Source organism: Phalacrocorax aristotelis, chromosome 1 (genome assembly GCF_949628215.1).
Source record: "Phalacrocorax aristotelis chromosome 1, bGulAri2.1, whole genome shotgun sequence".
NCBI lineage: Eukaryota > Metazoa > Chordata > Aves > Suliformes > Phalacrocoracidae > Phalacrocorax > Phalacrocorax aristotelis.
The window spans coordinates 5041483-5063345 of NC_134276.1; the positions used below are offsets into that span (position 1 = coordinate 5041483).

Genomic DNA, 21863 nt, shown 5'->3' on the forward strand with positions numbered 1-21863 from the left:
CCCAGTGCTGATTTTTTGGGGTTTTTTAGTTTTTTAATTAACTATCAAGGATTTTTTTTTCACATGTTTTCTGGAAACGAATCAAAACTAGAATATTTGATGGAACTGGAGGGAGGCTGACAGTTCAGCATACTGAATATGGGATACAGAAAACTTACTCCTCTTTGATTTTAGTAGGTTTATGCTTGTAAGTCATTAATACACAACACTGAAGCGATACCTTATCTGAAAAAAAAGTATACTGTATCAGTCTAATACTTACCAGACAGGCTTCTGTATCATGAAAAGCTAACACTCATTTGCTCTCTAATTAGAGAGCTCAGAACGGAATGAACTGTACAGAGTCCTGAATTACAACAAATAGTGTCAAAATTACCATGACATTTAATGACACTTTTGAAATCTGGATTAGGACTTGGATTCAGGAGAGGAACAGGGAAAGCATTTACAATATCTCTGTAGCCTCTTGGATATTTAGAGACATAAGATAAAACATAAAGCTGAGTGAGACAGATGCCACCCCCCCCCTCCTCGCCCTGGACTGACTCACGCTACCCTACCATTAACTATGGCCGATCATACCAAAACCTTAGGGTGGTTGAGGTGATCAAGCAAAAAAATAAAGTGTTAATTATGAAGGTGCCTTTTTTCTGTTTGAACATGTATCTGCCTCTGGCTTTGTTAGGTTAGACATGTGACGTGGAGTATATAACCCATGGGAGGAACGGAGTGCTTTAAGGGTCCCGATCTGTTTTACCTTATACTCTGAGAAAGGTCAGCAGAACACCTTCAAAGTGCTGTTCTATAGAGAACAAGCCTGAGAAAAGAGGTCCATACTGGTCATCGCATTTGGATGGATAGATTCTTCCCAGGAAGCTAACGGAGTATTCAGAAGTCTGACTTAGCAAAGCTCATCCAAAACTAATAATGCCATACTGGACTCTGATCTAACACTAGCTAGCCCTGAAAAAATCCATACATCAGCCAGCAAACTAAAGGGAAGGACAGAGCAACGACCATGGACTGTACACACAAGGAATATCAGAACCAAACCAGGTCTGACCTCAGTCTGCAGAACCATGTGAATCGAGGCGTCCAACCATCCTTGGACTGGATATTATCGGGGACTGTCGCTTAAGCCCTGACCATGGAGGTAAGAAAAACAACGATGGAGGAATCCTGCTGCTGGCTTAATTGAATCAGTGACTCATTTTTTCCCACTCAACAGACAGCAGCCGTGATCGCTTGGCTAAGACCCTTCTGCTGAGAGGCAGAAGATGGGAAGACAGGCACAGAGCGCACCAAAACCTGCAGTTTCATGGCCATGACTGCTTGTAGGCAAAGATAGGAACAGTTTATTAACTCCAGGCTGAGGGAGATGAACGCAATTAGAGGATTTCCAGCTTGTAGGGCTGTCAGTCTATCACCGTTCACAAGAACTTAATTCATCCCAGAGGAAAAGACTCATCTAATCAGGAGCAACATACCAAACATTTCCAAGACCAGTTATTTGAGTTGTCATTACACCTGAGATGAACACTCTGTACAAACACAAAAGGGGGGCAAACGGGCGAATCCTGAAATATGCAGTAGGTGATTTCTGAGGTTCTCCTGCTATCGGTTGACTTTCCCTACTGGAGACGCCATTTTCAGACTGAGTCAGAGCCTGTTTCCCAAGATCTGTTATGTAAATTCCAATTTACACCCTATTATTGCAGACACATTGCAGATGCTATTATGGATAATGCTTTTGAATCAAGTAAAAATGTGTCATTTTCATTCTCTATTTGCATACCCTCTGTGATTTCTTTGCTAAGTAAAGACAGCACATCTATCTTACTCTGGTCTATGGGATTTTTCACAGGATTTTATAGCTTATATTTCTTTTTCTGACATTTAGGTAGCATTTTCTCCCAGAATGTTTTTAATTTTATTCATACACAAATTCTGAACACTTATGTCATGTCTGAGCATTACTGAACTTAATATACCTTGACTAGGATGAGCAACTATTTCCCTTGCCTTGCTATCTTCTTTTTCATTCTTTTTCGCAAGTTAAGGAATATTAGAAAAAAGGTGTAGATGAAAGCACAAGCTATGAAATCTTCCTACTGAAAATTACTGCAGCTGTGCAGGATTTTCTTGATGCAACAAAACTATTGAAGTTCTTACCCTCTGCGGTCACCAGAGATCCTATGGGATTTGCAAAGGATAAGGGAAGCCCACAAAGCAAATTCTTTCTTGATTTCCTAAAATTGCAACTGTCCCCTTATTTGAACATGCTCTTTTTAACTTGTTCCACAATGTTTGAGTGATATAAAATGTGTGGTTATATTTCTCCACAGAAAGGAGAACCTTAATGCTTGCTGCAGTGGCTCTCTCACGTCATGTACGTGTGTGTATCTTACACAGTGGGAAGATGCTCTGCTTATCCTGCTGTGTATTACATATAAATGTTGTATGTTTATAGCTGCTTAGGCAGCACTGAATTTTTGCAGATCCCACCACATAGGTGGGGTACAGGGGAAGTCCAGGGGAAGTCAGATACTACTTTCTACATCTAACAGCAAGCCACAGGAGCCACCACTGGAGTTCAGAAGACTTTACAGAGGAGCAGCAAATTGTGGCCCCCGCACAAATTGTACTACATTCCTCAAGGCCTTTCTTAAGCAACTGCAAGATGGCTAACTGTGAGCATTTCAGAGTTGTCTTGGCCTACTCAAAAAGAGATAATTTTGAATGTTTTCCTTCTTGCAGTTTTTCTCGTTGGTTTCCAAGACATGGAGTTTATCATTCCCTCTGTCTGCTGTTGGAATGAAAACCTGGCATATGCTCTTCAGAAGGACCAGCTAAACTAACAAAGTACTGAGGAATAAAACACCTTGTAAAACAACACTCCTCCCCCCAGATTTCTGATAGTCTCCAGAGTCAACCAACACAGCCTACAGGATTATTTTTGCCTTGAAGGAACAGCAAAAGAGATCTGTCAACAGCAAAGGAGTCCTCACAGCCTTAGATGCCGGGTGACAATGAAAGAGGGTCCCCGAGATGAAGTTCAACATTTCTAGAAGATAGGCTGGCACTGTGGAAGTCTAAATAGCTCAGAACTTAATGAACATGCCTGTAAGGCTCATTTTTCTAATGGGTCTCCAAAGTGTGTCAAACATGAAATATGTCAGCATTCAAATGTAATGAAACATTGGCAATCTGACTGCAAAAAACACCAATAGGAATCAAGTTGCCTTTGTGTTGCTTTTTATGTTTGTTTTTTAACATTAAAATGTCATTGAGTAACACTGGCTTGGTAACCACAGATAAAGTGGAGCTGGAAGATAACTCAGTTAATGAAGCTTGTACTTGGCACATATTAGAGAGCCTTGACAGAATCCTGTGAATGAAGAATTGAATAGATGTGAACCATAAAAAGATTACCAATGAGGAGTTAATATGACAAAATTTGAATAAAAGGTCTGAATCCCATGTTCCTTTTCTTTCCCTTAATCTTTAATGAGTAGCACTGTTTTGAAATTAGTCTATGTAACAATTACACTTTCTGATTCATTAGGTTTTGGGATTGTGTGCAGGGCAAATGTGCTAACCTCAGAGTGAAAAATACATTCTCATCTTTTTTTCCCACTTCTCCTGTTCCTCCACACATTTGTCATTTGTATGTCTGCTCGTATTCAGACAGCCTGATGCCTGACTGGTGTCTGGGTTAGGTACAGGAAATATTTCTCTTTACTCACTGTATATAGTGCCAGGTGGAATGAATCACTCATTGCTCCCTTGAACTTAAACTCCACAGTAGCTGTGATGACTAACTTGGTAGTGTGACTTTGGGCAACCGTGCTTATACCCACACACAGACAAATCCCCCCCCGTTGCAGAGGAAACAATCTTTTTTAAAAATAATAAACTCCGCATTCAGCTGACAGAGCAACTACGAGCCTTGCTTTGGCTCCAGGACCGTGTTTCAATCTGCAGCAGATGTACACTTGCAGCACTCACACCACCAGCCTTTATAGGCTGCCTGTCCCTTTGGGTGCCACTGGGTATGGAAGCTGGGATGCCTTCACTCATTAATCTGATGAGCCACCTAAGGTCAGGTGAACTATGAAAGACTGACTTGGGTCTTCCTCAGCACCCTTAAAGGGGACACAGAGAGTTTGCTGTTAAAAGTGAGACAGCTTGTCAGAAACAGGTTCCCTGTCAGACACATGGCAAGCCAATGACAGCTTCTGCAAAATGGAAAGCAAGCAGAATATTCAACCCCCAGGTTGGCAAATAACAGAAAAATATCAGGAAAAAAATCAGAACGGGAGACGCTTGTCTGCTCAGAGGGTACCTTGGTGGCTTCTGCTGACCACCAGGATCGGCTGCAGACCAAGCTTTTCTCCCGTTTGCATAGAGTCCAGCTGAACGTGCAACATCTAGACTGAGCTGAAGCAATGTGCAAAGGTGGCATCCCCGTCATACCAAGGAGGTCCATCTCAGGGCTGTTACTGATATTCTGCAATCTGGAGAATTTTCTCCTTCAAGGAATGTCCTACAACAGGCACTGTCTACGTGGGACTGGCTGGTAGTCTAATGAGGAAGCCATCCCACAGGATGATGATAGAGATGGAGTGAAACAGGTCACTCAGTATTCAGACGATTTATCTGCGCAGAAATGCCTGTTTTCCCTCACTAACATTTAATACTGGAATTCGCAGTATAGTTCGACCAAATCTCTCCCTAAGAAGCATATCCACTGAATTTGACTTAAGTCTAGCTTCTCCTACCATCAAGAGGAGTGTTTGCATCATGCTGTGGAATACATGTTTTTCTGTAGCAACATCTTGTGCTGCCGGCTTTCAAAATGCTAAGCCACAAAATGACACGGAATCACAAAAGAAAACAGAGAACTGATGTAAAATCTCCATTAAGTAACAAAACAACAATAGGAGAGCTACCTTGATGTTTTTTCTCTACTTTATTTTAAGTAACAGCATAATAGGGAGCTGCTGTTCCGTCAAGGACTCTCACCAGAGAAAAGCATAGTCCTCACCATGCAGTTAAAACCAGCAGTGTGTAAGTCCTGGTTCTAGAGTGTATTCTGCTTCAGAGACTTCCTGAAGTTGAGCTCTTTGAATGCCAATCTTTCCAGCCTTGTATCTCACTGGTACTTTATCATGCTACACACATAGACACACGACTGACTGTGTTATAGGGATGATTAAGAAAAACCTAAGCAAAAGCTTTCCTGTGCACACCTGTATTGTAAATTTGGTGCAGCCTTTTGTCTGAACAAGACCTACAAGCACTGGAAACTATTTATTAGAAGAAAATGGCTGTACAGATGTAAATAGTTTTGAATGTTCCTCTAAATGTGCAACTTGGATATTGAATTTGCAATAACCAGTGCTACAATAAGTGGATACCAATAAAAGTTGCAGAACATAAAAACCGTAGTGAATTTTCATGACAACACTACCTACAGTGTCCCTGTGAACGTCTCCAGCCACCATCCATAGCTATTTCAGACACTGTTGGTAAAGCTACATATACCAGGACCAGTGAAAAAAGACTCTGTAACTATCAAAATCTAAACTTGACCTCCAGCAATGCACAATGTGTGAAAAATGCAATCTTTCTTCATCTTGCAAATAGACTGTAACCAGCAGGAAGTGGAAATGGAGGACCTAGAAATCACACCGTGGATAAAAAGGCACCTTGTTACTGGCTGACAAGTCTAGGCTTTATAAACTGTAAGGACTTCATTGTGAAACATACTTAAGTAATTTCATTTGTTTAGATGAATGACCTAAAAAATCAGGCCGACCTGGATGGTGTCTGTGCACAGGTAAAACTAGCTGAAGCTCCGCTCTAGCTGCACGGATTAACACTGCACTGGTTTTACTGTTGATAGGAAACAACAGGTGCAGCAAGTCAAGTCCAAACAAGCCATCTCCTCTGTATTTTTCTCATCAAATGTGTACATTACAGGCAAACTTTCCTCTCAAGTGCCAAAGTGCCTTTGCAAAAGCAAAATATTGACTTTTGGGTTTGAAATCAATTTTCTATTTGATGCTAGGCTGTCAGGCTTTGGCTGTACATAGTCAGCGAGAGCTCTGGGTGGTTGTTTTTTCATCAGTATGCATCTGATTGAATTGAACGCCCTACAAGTAATGCTTTTTAAAAGGTCCGTGTCACTGTCAAAGGGTGATATGCAGACTTTTAACCCATGGTGTTTGTTATTTAACTTAATAAAAGGGAATCACAGACCGATAAAATCAAGGCAGAGGATTACTATTCAGACTCTGACAGTTTATGAAGAATCGTTGCCTTAAACACAGAGGAAAGTGGAAAAAAAAACCTAGAATTTATTGCAGAGTGTGAATGAGTGACTTAAATTTAAATAACATATTTAAATTTTTTAATACGTTACTGGAAACATGGGAAAGTAGCCTCTACAGTGCCCAGCTAAGATGATTTTCTTGCAGCCCTGAAGACTCTGGATTTTCTGCTGGGCTTACTGGAAAGGAACACCTTTAACTACCCTGATACAGTACACTGGAGGCAATGGTAGCCTTTGAAGGCTCAAGCTGTTGAACTGCTGGCCCTCCTGGTCTAGGCATGTAAACAAACAAATAAATATATATATCTCTATATAACAATGCATCATTACAGCTCCTTCCCTCTGAGATATGCCCCAAACATAAAACCTGACCGTGCACCTCGCCACTCCGGTGAGACGCTGCAGGCACTCACGTTGTGCCCTCGGCCCCTTGGGTCTGGGCTCTCATGTCTGGAAACCCATAATTACAACCCTTAATTTTCAGGAGGATGCTCAGATCACTGTGCTGTGACGTTTTGACAGCACCAACAGCTTCCATGAGCTCCCCTCCCGGTAAGTGACTGAGGATAACCCACTTCTGCTGCATTTTAATGGGGGACAGCACCCCAGTGTGAGGCAAGAAAATCCATTGGCTTGAGCCATGGATGGTGCATCTGCTCTGGTTCTGAGTTGCTACAAATCACACTCATCAAATGTTTCTAAACATGTGTGCCTAAAACTGCAACGTACCTCCTGAAGAACCGGGAGCCTACAGCGCTCTCTTTTCTAAGTAAAAGGTGTAGGAAGTTAGTACTTCTAAAAATGTGTTCTTTTTGTGAGGTGCCAAAAGGTGTATTCAGTTTGCCGTGTTTTATACATTGCAATGTGTGCTGTATAAACCCTAAACCTCATCTGCAGTCTGCCAGGATATCTCGTGGCTGGGGACTAGGCAATGTCTATGCCACTTGGATGATCACCCCTCGCAAATAAGTCTCCTTTCGGTGGTGTCCAACCTGCAGTGAGCACAAGCGGCTGGGTACCATCCCTCATGCATAGAAGGCCTGGAAATAACTCTCAGATTTGCTGCCCCGCCGCCCCCCCCACATTTATAGAAACACAACTTTTATTAAACCTAAGGTTACCCTTCCTGAAAGAAATGTGGTGCATTGCTCTGCTGTCTGCAGTTTATTGGCTTGAGGTGCTGAGGAGCTCTTTTGTACAGAGAGAGTTTAACTGGTTTCCCCGCGTACGCTGTCTCCTGTGTTGGTTGTGTGGTTCTTTCATGCAGTAACATATGGAGACAAATATAGAAACAAACAGAAAACCACAGAGTTCAGCCTTGTCCAAACCAGACGTGATTAGCTGGTATAGTCACGCGGCAAATTTCTCAACCGTTTGTGTAAAGCAGTTCCCCAAACTAAAGTGCATCTGCAAAAGGTGTCTTGGGCTGCTGTAATAGCAAATAAACTCAGGATTTTGCCAGCACAGCTCTGTCAAATATTGTTGGCTTTTTATTTCATATACCTATATTGGAAAAGCTTTGAAATATAGACCTGGTCTTTGCTTGTTTCTCCCTAAAAATAAAATGAACAAACAGTCTCTATTTTGCTTACGCCCTTCAAAAATCTTACCTAAACCGCAGCGCTGTTGTGACTTAGCTGTACACAAACAACCAGGACTGACAGATCCCCAGCTCCACCAGCAAAGCTGACTATTTATAGGAGTGGAGGAAATATCTGTTTTATATAATTCTTACAATGTTGTTAGCAGCGACGATCCGGAGACTGTCCTTTTGCCAATATGAAACAATACAACTTCGGCTGCATGACAGGACCAGGTATGCACTCTTAGTGGTCAAGGTGACAGATTAACATGCTCCAAAAACCTTTCAAAAATATACTGTATTCAATGGTAACTTGCAAGCTTTGGGTCTGGATTCCGACCTCTGAGGGGCATGTAGTTCCCTGAGCCGCCAGGGAGCTGCACAGCACAGACATCTGAGGGAGGGTTTTGTCCCTTTCTTTTTTGTTTGTACATGTCCCAGGCTTGCAAATGAATCAGTCTCTGGAAATGCACAATTCCATTTTTTCACAGCAAGCGCTTATGGAATGTGACATGATGTGGTGTAGCACAATGCCAACGAGCACTAATGATTTTAATTATTTACTCTAGAGAAAGAAACGGGGAAATTTCACGTTGGCAGCAACTGAAATAAACTATTTCAAGTCTTTGCTGGCATTTTTTCATGACTTTGGATCAACTGCTGTACGTGCTGCCACCCAGGTGCCACCAAACAGAGGCACTGCACAGCACTGAACTAGCGCGCCGGTCTTTCCTTTGTTACCCCCTCCTTACCCCCATCCTCCTCCTAATTTTTTTTTTTTTTTGCTGCCTTTAAAGTGTTAACAAAGCCATTTCGGTTAAACACCTCCAAAGCGCAACGTGAACCAGTGACAATTCTACCTGACAGCTGTGACTGACATGACGTCTGTCACAGTGATTAATACCTACATCCCCCGCCCCATCCACTGCGTGCACAAAAGCTGACTGATTTCCTTTGGTGAAAACCATGGGTGCAGTTAAGTGTAAAATCTCTCTGCGCAGGTGGAAAACCTTATTCCCTTTGGCACAGGAATCTGATTTGTGAGAGCTGGGCTCCATGACCTTTCCCTTCAGGTTCTATTTGACATTCTCGGAAGCACGACGGCAGAAGGCTGCACTCCAAATAATTCTGAAACAGACATAAAACTTTTATATTTTTATTAACACTTGAAGAGGGCACTAAAAGAAAATCAAAACTATGAATCTGTCAAGACACCCCTCGGCAATGCTGCACTTTGTTCACAAAAGTACCATGACGGAAGGGCAATGTAGTTCATCCGGTGTGTATGTTTGTCTGTCTATTCATAACACCTCCAGCCCTAAATATCTCAGTGCTAATTACTACTGTCCCTCTGGCAACACACTTCTGAGGGGAAATATTCATGAGGAGTCTAATTGATGGTCAGTCTCATTTATCACATTCTATTTTTTTTTTGAGCTTCTACGTTTTACGATATGTCCAGCATGTAACAAATATCAACAAAAATATAAATACACATATACCTAAATATTAATAGATCATAAAGACATTTCTACATGTTCTGATGTTAATTTTTTACCCTATTATTCTGAATGTACCTTTGTCTATCTCTCTGCTTTGTTAAAGACAGACACGTGTACGAATGTATACAGTGCTATAGAGACAGAAAAAACATGCTATGGTTAAAAGATTTTGATCTTCTAATTCCTGCTCTTACTTTTTTTGTTACCCTACCAGGAGGTGTTGCCTTTACTGGCATCATGAATTAAAGCGATGCTTGCTGCTCATCAATTTTCATCTTGGAAAACGGGCTAATTTAAAATGAATAAATAAAAAGGTTTCTGGTAGAACAAAAAGACTGCCCCAGCTTTTCTGCTAAATAAATTGCAAAAACATTGTATCACAATTATTCTCTATTATCCTAGTGCTTATTGTGGTTTTCGTCAGTACAGGAGAAACTGAGGAAAAACACTGCAGTGGGCTACAGAGCAGCTATCGCCAAGTGCACAAGATAGACAGAAGCTTGAAAGAGGCATATCTATTTCTGCAAGTCATACTTCATAGAGACACGTCTACAAACTGCCCATGTCTGAAGCTGTCACTGGATTACTGATAGCTATAAGTATGCCAACAGGGAGATTTTCAGACGTACAAAGAGAAATTAGGTACCATCTCCCACTTACACCCGTGGCACTGTGCCACTCAGTGACATCTGCGACCTTGAAAAATTCACCACGAAAATTTTAAAATCAAGCCCTGCATTAACAGTATGAGTGCAGGCCCCTAAAGCCAGGTGCTTGGCTCGTTTAATAATGCACTTTGGAAACACACAGTCCTAGTAGTAACTGAAGTCCAATATTAGCTGAGGATCCCCTTAGCATGCGGCTGTTGAAGAGACTGACAAGGCACTCAGATAACACTTCGGCATGAAGCGTGCGACTTTAAAGCTCAGTCAGATTATCATGAAAGATGAATTTTCTAAGGTTCTTTTCATTACTTTCTGTAAGTGCTCTTGACATTCTCCGAAGCAGTTTAGGAGAGCTTCCTAGGAAAAATGTCAAAATAAAGTAATAATTTTCTTATAATATTGTTCAACAAAATGTGAGCACTGCATGATTTAGAAATAAAGATCATCAGCTTATGAAGATGGTGCACACATGCACACACCTGTACATTATCAAGGGCTTCGGTGTGATCAAAACAATAAACAATAACCTCATACGTGCATTGTCAAAGACCGAGAACAACAGGTGGGCGTAGGAAGGGGATTTTACATGACCTTGTGGTATCCTGACAATATACATTTCACCTCTACGTGAAACTTCTGTTTCAAACATCGGTAGTTAGTCACTGAGCAAAACAATTTATACTGGGCTCATACTGGAAGCATTTGCTGTGAAAATTATATTGCTTCTAACGCTTTTTAAACAGAACAAATCAAGTTCGGTATGGAGTCGTGTTAAAATACTGCCTTGCTTTTTTAGGGACAATCTTGTTAAAAGTAGTTTACTATCTGCCATAGGCACCAACTGGCACAGCTCTGTGAGGGTGACAAATTTTTTTGGTTTAATTAAAGAGATGATCATAAAAATATATTTTATTATCTGTAACTCAAGAACTACGTGTAATAAAGGGGATTTTTTAAAATTTTTTTTTGGTTGCCTTCCTAGTCCCAGAGCCTGCCCTACCCCCTAGCTGAATGATGTACGGTCTGGAACGGACCCATCATAAACCACAGGCTGTAAATTAAACAGTGGGATGAATAACTGGCTGGAGGGTTTTAGGAATGCTAACATAACACATGTTCTTCAGTCTACTGTGAGGGAACTTCTTTCAGGAAAATACATTTCTGAAGTAGAATTACCTGCTAACATGATTTTAATGAATAATGACTGGATTTTTTTAGCTAGAAGATTTCAATCCACAGAATATGTTTATGCATAGAACGTTGGAATAGTTACTGTTACCCTAAAGATTCCTAAAGCACTTCACATATTTACCAAATTGATATCCAAATTACGGGAAAGAATCATTTAACTCATCACTGGAAGGGCACCACGCCTGCCAAACAACACGACAGCTGCTGCATGAAGGGTGAAGCCCTGACGCCACCAAAGACAACTGCAAAACTCTGAAAGACTTTTGTAAGGTTGGAATTTTACAACTGATCTTCTGCAAAAAAAAACCCTTAATACTTGAGGGGAACTTTAATAGTGGAAACCAGGCAGGACTTTCTTTATTCTTCAGTTCCAGTGATCAAACCATGACAGGACAGATCTGTGTTTGCCATTACGAATCTAGCAGCCTACCTCCCTGTCAGTGTAACCATTTGGAAAGAAATGTGCAGAAGCTCCCACAGAGATACACTGCCCTTGATCTGCAGCAAAACTCCTGCATTGTCAATACTCGCCTTGATCTGCAAGGTAACTCTTGATGTCAGCGGCAGTTTTGTGCACAGTGTGGGCAGTATATGGCTCCTAAGGAAAGTTTTAGAAGCTGGGGATGCATTGAGATTAATCAGCATTTGATGCCTCACTGAAGAAAAACGAATGAGCCGGGTTTGTGGATACAGTCAGTGCGGAACATTCAACTGCAGCCAGGAAAAAAAAAAACCATCACACTGAAAATTTACAAATGAAGCCAGAGAAGAGCAAGAGTGAGGCAGGGGAACGTTAGCCTTGAAGAAAGGATCATTGACAGAAGGACCAGACTGCCCATGTCTTCCACAGTTTTAATTCTGAACTACCAATTTTCTTCTGGGCCATCCCTGATCTTTCCCCCCATCAGCCAAATCCAAACTCCCCAAGCCCTGCCAAACTGTCCTTAAAGCCATATCTTCTAAGCTGTATAAACCAGGGGGGTGGAAGTAGATGCTCTACTTTCTCTGCACCTCTCTCCTAGATCCCAACTGAGTCTGTTATCTTCTGGAAGATTCACAGGCAAAGCACCAGACTGCTCCCTGCAGTGCACCCACAGACCCAACTCTGATGGGATCCTCTGGGCTGAGAGATGGCCCAACCTCATAGAAAAACTCTGGCCAGCAGGGAATTTACACTCTCTGTTTCTTTAAATTCACGGTAGTAAAGCTGCCAGTAACAAACCCCGAAAGCTTCTGTGTAATTGCACAGTGTGTAGTGGAGGAGTAAAGTGATATTCTCCCTATCTGGGACGTGATGCTTTTAAAATAATCTATCTGGTATACACTGAGAGCCAGAAACATAAATAATATTTTTTATTGCATAGCAACTTTCATCCTAGATCCTCCAAGTAATTTACAGCATTAATTAGTTAAGAGTATCTGATAACAGGACTCCATATTAAGATGATTATGACTATAATTAAAGGTAATGAAATAATGAAAGGACCTGTGCTCAGTTCGTACATTAAAATAGGGAACTCTGAAGTAACAAAACCAAAGTCAAGCACAAATTTGTGACTGAGTACACATGAACTGATGGATTTCATTTCTCTAGGTCAATCCTGGTTCTAGCTAGGAATATATGTGTGTGAGATCTGAAAGACTGGGAAGAGATTTTCTGTGGTACAGAGATTAACACCAGGAGAGTAGCGAAAAACCAAGACCAGTAGGGCATACAGGGTTCTGTGGTGGCAATTAAAATTGGATGACTGAGCTCAAATGCTTCAGGCATTCAAAAGGAAGCAGTTTGGATGGAAGTAACAGGAATTCTTCAAGATCTATCATCCATTTTGGTTCTGCTCTTGAGGGACACATATCGCATGCATGCACGATCGTTATCTTTTGGACAGATGTACTTGCTGCGACCAAGGGTGCTCCTTCAATAAGCTTGGACTCCCCTGTGCGAGGCACGGTGGGCAGTGTGGACCAGCAGTTGCGCAGCCCCTCTGTAACGGCCAAACCCAAATACAACACAGTGGTGCTGTAGCAGGGCAGGAGGGGTGGCCGAGACAGCTTTCTACAAGGTCAAGAGTCCTTCAAATGGAGTGAGGAGAGAACGCACAGAACTACAGAGAACACCTGACTGAGGTGATGGCTGGAACCCAGCTTTCTGGAGGTATTTTTTTTCATGACTTTTGGAAACAAGTTATTTCCAAAACAGCAGAAACAATGAATGGCTTTCTGATGGCTGCTTGGTAGCACCCTTGCTTTGGCTGACCCACAGGCTGCTGACAAAAAGAAAGGGAATCAGTGTAATTCTTCTTGTCCTTTCTTCCACAAAGGCATCAATTTCTACAAAACTTGTAGGAATTTGGTATCTTTCAGACCTCTGCTCCACCATCAAGCAGCTGAGTGACCAACAGCTTAAAAAAATACATGCAGAATGTCAGACAGACAAGCAATGCAATTATTTAGGCCTTATTTTCTTAGGAAACATGGTTGAAAATGAAGGTGATTGCATTGGAAGGACAAATACAGATTGTTAGATGAATTACGAAACATTCTTTAACAAACCTGCCAAAATTACTGCTTTTCCTTAGCCACTACACATGCAGACAGTGTATGGTCTTCTTTAGGTAAAATGCTGCCTCCATCTTGAAGGGTTCAAGATTTTATGGGGAGAAAAAGAGAGTGGTGACAATCATCTTTCTGTCTTGGAGGAAGCTCCATTTTTTTTAGGAACCGGTATAGAAGTGACACATCACCTAAGTGTCCTTCATTGCGAAAAGAACCTTCTTTTTCTTCCTCCCTCCAAACAACTTCGGATCTCCATGAGATCACCCACAGAAGGCAGCATACAGCTTGTGATGAGGGACTTCTCCAGTCAAACGGCATCCTCAAAATGACGAAAAGTGTCAAAATTGTGGATGAAACACTGGGAGTAATGAAAACTGCTTGGCAGGGTTGTATTCTCTATTTGAATACTACAGTCACCAAAGTTTGTAGTACTTTTAAACTTCCCTCTGCAGTCCAGTGGGAATCAATGTATTCTGAGAATTTCCTTTAATTAAAAGTTTGTATCACACCACTGATGTCTGATAATTCGCCATTCAGAATTGAAGGCTGGCAGATTAATAACGTTTGTATCTAAATAAATCAAGAAACTTTGACTCATCCTCTCCAGAAGCTGTCTCTGGCTGTCGCTACAGGCATCCTTCATTAGAGACCACTATCTCTAGCAAATCAAGCAAGGATCCATGCACAAGTATCAATAGTATTTCTATTTCTTAGCTGACTTGGAGTTACTGATAAACATTCTGCTGACTCCAAAAGGGTTTCTACCTACAAAGCATGCCAAATGAACAGGTACAGAAGCAGAAGGGAAGCTCTGGTTGATGTGGAACAGTGTTGTGTCTCAAACAGCTTGTCTGCAGATGAAGGCAACTTAGCTGTTGGAGCTGGATGAGCTGTGGAAGGCTGTCCAGAAACTCAGCGTCTGCCACAACGAAGAGAACGGAGCGGTTTGCTAAGGGAAAATTAGCAAAGACTCCAGCTCACCCGTGATCTGAACGCCTTTCGTAAGCTTTCATATGCTGGAAGTTTCTGATACAGAAACACGCAGTGCCCTGAGCTGTGGTGTGCAAGTGTATGGTCTGTCCTATCTGCCCAATGACAAACACACACTCATCTGGGCAAAAGAGATTGCTACCGAAGGGGTCAGTGCTGCGACAGCTGGCATGGCAGTGTCTGATGGTGGGGTGGGGTACCGGCCTAGTATCTACCTCTCAGATCTCAGCACCAGAGGCAATTGGTTTTAAGCTCTGAGCCAAGGTCAGAGTTATACCAATGTGATTCCTCCCAGCTCTAGCAAAACACAGCTTGTGCCACAGGGACATTTGATCACGAGCAGGAAGGAGAACTGTGTGTCTTTATACATTAAAATCCCAGGACAACTTCCTTGTTTTATTTCTTGTAGCTGTGAAGGCTACTCTATACATGTACATACCACGCTTTTATGCTTTTCCCTTAGCATTTGATCCTAGGCATTTGTGGAGACCTGTAGAGATACCTCTGTGATACAAATTATAGAGGCAATACTCAAGGCCGGACAAGTTACAAGAAGACTGCAAAGAGGACTCCAGTAAGATGTAAGCAGGGAGGAGAAGGAAGTGGGTGAGTACTCCAGAACTGCCAGGTATCCAGAGCAAAGTATTCTGAACTAATACAAGTACGTAAAATCATCAGACAAAATCTGTGCAAAATTTTTTTAAGATATTATTATTTTAAGATATTATTGGTTGAACATCTGCTTCTACATCAACATCCAGAAAAGATGCAGCTTAGGAGCACTCCAAAGAGAATTGTGGGTTTGTTTTTTTTCATTTTAGATGCTGATGTATGCTACGCCTACTCCCACTAGCTCAAGGTTATGAAACAAATACCCTGACTGGTGGAGAAACTGAAACACATGGAGTAGTTATGCTCTCATCTTTTGGCTACTACTCTTTCCTTCTTCTAATTTACGTTACTAAAGTTGCCAAGAAAAGACTACTTTCCTGGCAAATCAGAATGAATGCAAAGGAGCAATCAACAACATATATAGCACACAAATCTTTGTAGCTAGCCTCCCAGGGACTGGAAGCAAGTTCATATGTAGACAGACTGTCCCCAAGGATTTACACCTATAAATATATGTAATAAACTCAGTAAAAACATGAAGTGCAGAATAAGCACTTCATCAAAGGCTTATTTTGGTTTTCAACAAATAAGAAAATTAAAACTCCTGCTGCCCGCATGAGTCCGTGTGTCTGGATCTTTCTTGATAGATGAAATTATTCTGGGCATATTAGAGCCTGTCAGTATGCTTAACCAGGAAAAAAACCCATATAATTCCTAGAGGAGTTCCAAACAACTTCATTATAAAAGCTGTGAGGGAGTCACAATACATTAGGAAGAACAAATGTAGTCTGCAGTGGTTTTTCAGTCCTTTCGACACCATTGACTTACCAGAGGAAAGTACTACTAATTACACCTACTTGCATTGATTATTTTTTTTCTTCAGGATGGATTACCTTGTCCTCCCCTGAATCTAATGATTTAAATTAGAATGAAACCGCAATCTGATGGAGGTTGGAAGTTACCCTTGAAAGAAAGACATCAAATATGATGTTAAAAAAAAATCCTCTTTCCCTGTTAACTGTCCTTCTAAAACAGGCTGAGTAAGTTTCAAGTGATGTGACTTAGCAAATACTACCATGACATAATATGCCACACATTACAGGAAATGCCAGATATATTTGTCGTTGCTAGATAAGGTTCAGTGATCCAGATCTGGATCAGGTATGATCCTGTTTACACCAATGTAAATCCAAAATAAATTCCACTGAAGCCAAGGTATTAGTTAGATCAGAATCTAGTTCTCTAAATCGTAGATTATTACATTCTTAGGCATACTCTTCTTATCTGTCTCCTCCTTTTCCCCTTACAGACTCTCCAGTTTTCCTGCCAGGACCATCAGGATGATCTAAATGAAATTCATATGCTATGGGTCGTAGAATATCTCCCAATCATTTCTACATCAAACCCAGTCACTTGCAGTTGTAGTAGAAATGATCAAACACTTCCGCTGATTTTGTGTTTGTTTTTCATTTGTACAGTCCCTCTGAGAACTCCGTAATTAAGAGACAATTGCCATGGTAACATATTATGCCCAAACCTGGTCATAATTGAATCAGTAGCAAAATTTCTATCAGGTTCTTCTAAACAGTCAACCTCTCCCTCTACTCATACAAGATTGTATCTTACTTACCAGTCTGGGACTTTTGTCTGACCTGGTTGTTGTGAGGTCAAGCTGAGAGATGGATCTTAAACAAAATGTCCTGACTACTAGTCAGATTATCTGCTTCATCATTTACAGGCTATTATAGCAATTCACAGTATCACCATAATACCAGGTATTCACAGATCATGCTGTGCCACCCTTGCCGTTTTGTAATCGATGACAAAATACCTCTTAATTCCTGGCTCTATCCTGTTTGCACAGACAGTTCCAGCGCATACTTTCCCATTTCATAGCTACTATTAATCCATTAAAATTTGAAAAGTCCAAAAATTCTCATCCACTTACAATGCAGGTACGCACGCAACCAAAAATCCCATGAAAAACAAGGACACTACAACGAATAATCCAATATGGATTTAAAGCGACTGATTCAGTGGGTCCTCACGTTGTAACCTGACACAAAACAGGCAGCGTCAGAGGTGTTGGCAGCATACCGAAGGATCTGGGGGGGTGAGGGGAAGTCACTACAAAAGCTTATCTGGATATTGCATAGAGCATATATAAAATTACAAGAAAGAGATCTGATAGTCAATACATAGCACAGGAATCAATATATGCCAAGGAAGCAAACGATTGTAACTCTGGGATGCCAAACTGTGCTGAATCCTACACCTAGTTGGGCACATCCATACGTTAACCTCGGGCTGGTGTGGAGCTAATGTCATTGCCTGGATAAACACAGACTCAAGCACGTTTTTTCAGTGTTATCACAGAATCATAGAATGTGGTTTTAGATTTGTTCTTATTTCTCTTTATCCTATTCTGTTAAATTGGCAATAAATTAATTTCCCCAAGTTGAGTCTGTTTTGCCTGTGAGGGTAATTGTGGAGTGATATCCCTGCCTTATCTTGACCCAGGAGCTTCTCATATATTCTCACCCCCTGTCTTGTTGAGGAGGGGGTGTGATAGAGTGGCTTTAAAAAAGGGTGTGATATTTCCCTTTTTCTAGTCACTGGGGACTTCGCCTGGCTGCCACGACTTTTCAAATATGATGGAGAGTGGCTTAAGTAACTACATCTGCCAGTTCCCTGTTATATGTATGTAATTATCGTTTTAATAATGCTCAATATTGTCCTATGGGGTGAAAAATAACATGAGAAAGTCCAGCCAGTGAAGACCATGGGCACCCTTGACCTTATAAGACAAGTGCTATTTGCCTTGACTGACCTCATACATATTTTTTGCTTTCTTTTTCATATATTTCTATTTTCTGCAGCCCCCACTAGCTTAGGCATTATATAACCAGTGCTTTGAAAACTAGAATTACAGGCTCCTGAAATCTCTTTCCCTGTAGATTATTTTATTTTCTTCATCTGCATGATCTTAGTGACATGTGTAAAACTCATGCCCTAGATTTTAATGATGGTGACCTTTGGGAGCTACAGTTGAGTCAACGCCATTTTAAACATGAGCTTGCTACTGCATTATATCTCTGCAGCTGTAGCCAAGCGAGAGGGTGACAAGTGCAATTCCCAGTTCTTTCTGTGAAGAGTCCTAGTCTGAGAAAATGCAAGAACTTTTACAAAATGAGTGCATGGATGTGCCATGACTTTGTATCACTAGCACAAGTGGAAGCATTTTATTTTTCACCAAAGTCAGATGCATTTGGTGGAGAAAACAGAAGTATACAATACAGAGTTAAGAAAATTAAAATGTATTGCACTATACACTACTTCATATGTTTGTGTTCTCTTGGAATGGGAAATGCTTCCACAGATTTGCTTTAAATCGCTAATTTGGAATACTTGCAACAGTGTTCAGGTAGAAAGTAACACTATGTTTATAGTTCCACATCAAGCACGCCCAGTTTACAAGTTTACCTTTACAAACCAGCTGGCATAACCTGGACAGTGAGAGCTAAACTGGCTTGTTTGAACCTCAGATGTTATCACCAATAAAACATCTGAAGCCAAATTGATGTAAGGACAAGTTATTGATTTTACTGCCTCTACCCAAGTGTATGTGATTGGAATTTGGTTAATTATTCCATCAGGGCAGACCAAGACAGAGTCTGCAGAAGCCTTGAGATGCCATCCCTTCTCTCTTGATCTTCTACTTCCCCTTTTCTTCTAGGTGGTGGCCCTGAGGCACCTACATCATAGCACTGAAGCTGCTCTCAGAATCTCAAAATCCTGCTCCTGTCTCTGCGGGAGTTACCTGTTTGCACAGGAATAACTGAGAAGAAAATTTAGATTTCTGCCTAAACTAAGTGTTTGAGAACATATCAAGGTTCAAAAAGTTTCAGTAATGAGGACTGCTACATGTATCAGCAATTTTAGATTGTAGAAAATTATCTTTACAGCGCTAAATATTTTAATCAACTTTTGATCCAGCACTCCAAGTCTCTAAAGACAATGACAGAATTATTTTTAGCATCCACTGGAAGACATGTTAAAAGGTAGGCCCTTGAGCAACAGTGTTTCTTAAAAAAAGTAGCACAGCATCCATGCATGGGGGAAACTACAGCTGAAAAAGAATTTGATAAGTGCTGCTGCAAGGTGTTTCTCCGTTCTTGCAGAGTTTGGATTTTGTTTCAATATCCTTTTGCTATGCAGTGTCAAGGCATAGACTAATTGTATGTTACTGCAGCGATTTTCACCGTGGACCTATTTCACATACTGCATCATATTTTATAGTAACTTGCATAGTTATTACTAGGTCTGACCGGAGGAGAACTTGATGGTATAATGAATTCTGTATGAGAGAGAATCTGATCTCAAGGTTAGTCTAGAATAAATCAGGTAACTTCAGCAGGCTCGCACTGGTATAATTCAGATGTGCGTTAGATCCACACTGCGTATTCATAAAACTACTTGCTGCTGCAGGGAATCAGACCTGCTCATTATGTGTTGCAGAGCCTACACTGATAGCAGTCCTATTGCCAGCACTGTCCTGTCTCAGCCAGCTAGTGGGAAGAGAAACATATTCATGTGAAGTGCTCAGACACTACTTCGCTGGCAGAGACTACAGAACTACCCATGCAGCAAGCAAGAGGCTCAGCCATACTGGTGACACTGGGCTATACTTGCTCAGTATCTCAAGCACATGGTGGTTACAGTTAATCACAGTTCCTCAGTCCCTAAAGCCTGTGTCCCTTGGGTTGATGTGATGCTCTTTAGTGAGTTCCAGTTTCCCCTTGCTTGCAAAGCACTGAGAAGGTACGCAGGCTGGACGTCCTCGAAGGCTACTGCCAGTCACAAAAAAAATCAAAGCTGAGGTCCTATGGAACTTCTAGTTAAATTTTAAGTAAAAGTTAGGATTACTAATAGGAAAGCCAAGGAACAGCCACAGTAACATTAATATAGTCAAATGATTACATCGGTGTTAGCCACTTACAGGCCAGCCTTCTAGTCTCAGCCAGTTCTCTAGGCTCCTACCGATGATGGAGAGATCCAAACATTATTAGATGCTCTTATAAAATGACATGAACCACCTTGACCTATGCTTTTGACTACATAAATGACTTGCAACCCATAAAATTGGGCGTTTATGAGATTTTACTTGGACAAGGGGATAAGCTAGCTTCTTGTGGACAGGTGGCTGAAATGTATTTTGAGCAAGGATGTGAGGGAGGTGGGTTAGCAAACGTGGCGAACCTGGGCATCACAAACCTGAAGCCATCACAAGGGCAGGAGCAACTGCAGGGGAAGGTGGCACTGCGGCTGGCATTACTGGCAGACTGGAAGGCTTACAGGGAACAACGTAAAGAACAAGGGTCTAAGCAAGACTTTGGGGCTTGAAGAGCAAGCAACGGAAAGTCAGTGGAAGGAATTAATGATGAGTCGGCGACGAACAGTGTCAGCCACAAAGCTCTGAGCAGGCAAAAGGGAATTCTCTGTGGGTTAAGGAGCCCAAACAAAAGAAGGCTAGAAGAAAATAGATGAGGAAAAAAGGGACGTGAGTAAAGCAAAGCAACACAGACTAGAAAACCTGGATGCTGCGTTTGGTTACAGGCGCTGAAGAGTTCGTGAAAGCTGTGCGCGTGTAACCGCAGGCAACCATCAGCTCTGACATCTGCATTGCCAGATTCCCACACTTTTGGCAGATAAATAATTCATTTTGAAGGCAACACTTCAAATAATAGTATAGATATTGCTGTAAATCACGGTCTTATTCCTCAGCTGTATTTCATCAACTTTACATTATGTACCATCTTTCTATCATATGCCAGGCACAATGTTCCCCTATCCTGCTACCTGCTAAAAACCGCTCCTAAATTCAGTATTTCATAGTCCTCTAATTCTACTGTCTTTTAACCCATCTATAAATGTCCGGTTCTGCACAGGCTTGTGGTAATATTTCTCTAATTGTCCCTAGCAGCTCTCAGTGCCAACACAAGGATGAATAGAGTGAAAAAGCGTCGCTATATAGCGCATCTTGAGCAGGCTTTCAATGCTCTGTAGCCAACATACTAAATCACCATTCTTAGTTCATATTTTTGGTGTAGGTAACTCTCTTAATGCTTCAAGAATAACGTGAACAATAGTGCCATCAAACCAGGTCTTGTGAGTGCCTGTCCAGTTTGCTTTTGAGTGAAGCAGATATTTATTACATTTACTAAAGTTCAGTGGCACAAGACGACAAACTCAGGTACAACCCAGGTTTGATTACATGACTGGGTCTCCTGTACTGAAACACAGCACAAGTCAGGTCCTGTTGAAATTTCTGAGAAACAGGGGTGTTGATCAACTCTGAAAATCAGGCTCTTCTGTGTCAAAAAATCATGGTAGGACAGGACTTAGGCTCAAGTACAAAACAGAAAAAA

General features: G+C 41.3%; 1 protein-coding gene across 6 annotated transcripts in view; it reads right to left on the minus strand.

The window, feature by feature from the left end:
• TENM4 (teneurin transmembrane protein 4) overlaps positions 1 to 21863 on the minus strand; it is a 609630-nt gene that overhangs the window by 216645 nt on the left and 371122 nt on the right. The gene's annotated exons all lie outside the window — the stretch shown is intronic.